The 1,858-nt window shown below is 32.6% G+C and overlaps 1 long non-coding RNA gene across 1 annotated transcript; it reads left to right on the top strand.

Annotated features, from left to right (window-relative positions):
- The first annotated feature begins 322 nt into the window (after positions 1–322).
- LOC125842462 (uncharacterized) lies at positions 323–1,262 on the top strand. Its single transcript, XR_007443917.1, has 3 exons — positions 323–458; positions 701–783; positions 1,161–1,262. It is a non-coding gene; the product is annotated as an uncharacterized LOC125842462 (long non-coding RNA).
- The last annotated feature ends 596 nt before the right edge of the window (positions 1,263–1,858 follow it).

Raw genomic sequence — 1,858 nt, 5'->3', positions numbered from 1 at the left:
GTCTAAACTATTGCCCCAAACTCATAATCTTAATAGTTGCTTCTATTCCCTCATTACACCACCAGTCATGAAACCTCTTTATATTGCTGTACGCGAAAGCCATATTATAACAAGCTTTCAAGCTAGGAACTACATGCAATGTTTTAGCGGCTTCTCCTCTTTAGATTTAATTTGATGAAAATACAAATACGCTGCATAGTTCATTACAGCTTCAGCTTAATCAAACAACATAGGGTCTTTACCTTCTATCACATAACATTAATTCAAAAGCAAATGCAAGCTATCCTTTTCAATTGCTCTCTCAACCTCTTCAAATTATTGTAGCAGCTTCACATATTTGGGGATTACAACTGTCAAATCCTTACTGTTGAAAAAGCAGCAAATAAACTCAGCTAGAAAGAACAATACAAGGTACAACTAGAAGACTGACTTAACTAAGTCTGTGAGTTCTATCAAAGGTACATACTTTTTTCCTCTTAACCATATTCTCTCTAAATTTACAGTTCAACTTTGGTGAAAAATGAATCTTCTATATTTGCTTACAACTTAATTTCTTTACTTTTCAAATATGCACAAACCTTTAGCATTTTTCTTCCACTTAGTATACCTAGTTCTCACCATAATCATATACGCTTGAATGGTTCACATTTAAAGTGCCTAATAATGTCAAATACACATTTAGGAATTTTGCTTACTGTAGGAAAAAAGTAGAACGACTATCAGTAAACTTTCAGATGCAGTAAAGGAAAACCCAAAGGCACTGAAAATACTCATTAGTCAGAGGTATATAATATGTAATCTTACATTCACTTTTGCCACTCTGATATTATATTTTTTAAGTATTTACTTTACTTAAAATTTAAGACTACAACACACATGTTCATTGTAAACACTACCTTTCTCTACTCTTTTGTATTTCACCTGTCGTCAGTTCAAAGACACAGTTCATACATTTAAACAATACAGTCAATTACACCATACATTGTCTTATTTTCGTTGCACCTTTTAACTTGTTCTTCTTCCTAATTTTGGCAACACAGACTTATATATATCCTAAACCACATACTTTCTCTTCCATTGTACGTCACCCATTTCCAATTTCGACAAAAGATGAATGTCTTTACTTAACTTCTCACCATGAACATAACAATAATGTATAGGAACATGACCAAAGTGTTGCAACAATCAGATTGTACGCATTGCTACAATCAGCTGCCACCTCATCTCTAATGTAGATGCTGAAATACCGATACTACAGCAGGTATCACAATTTTCTATTGCTTTAAAAAACCCTTTCAAGGTTTATTTCTTCTGAACATTTCTAAAGTAATATTACAAACTATCTATTTCCAACTTCAGTGCTTCATTGTATTTCAGTAATAGTTTGCTTAGAGGTTTACATTTGTAACAATATAGTGACAACTTTGTACTCTATAGGTAAGACATATAGTTCCTGATTTTACCAGTTATACTTACTTCAACTAAAAATTACATAGTAGATACGTGTACTAATGAAAAGAAGTTCACTGTGGACTTGAGGAAGTTTTCCTCTTTATAGGTTATTATTTTAGATGACGATAAACTACTCTCTGGTTCTCTCTACTTCCTACTTTATTGTCACTTTCATTGCTCTACTAGGACTGTCATTCTCAGACAGTAATGTTAATTTCACATGTAAAAAAAATATGCTCACAATATATTAAGAGGTGTTGTAGTACCATGCTTGTAGTTGCTTGCATTGTGCAAAAGGCCGACGAATCAGTATTGTTGTGTTCAATTTTGTCATCAACGATACACCTATGTTAGCTACATTACATATTAATAACTTTGAAGTCGGACAGAAATTATCATTCAAAAT

The sequence above is a fragment of the Solanum stenotomum genome, chromosome 10 (assembly GCF_019186545.1).
Source record: "Solanum stenotomum isolate F172 chromosome 10, ASM1918654v1, whole genome shotgun sequence".
NCBI classification, from domain to species: Eukaryota; Viridiplantae; Streptophyta; class Magnoliopsida; order Solanales; family Solanaceae; genus Solanum; species Solanum stenotomum.
The sequence above is the reverse complement of the archived record's forward strand: the minus strand, read 5'-3'. Positions and strand labels throughout refer to the sequence as shown.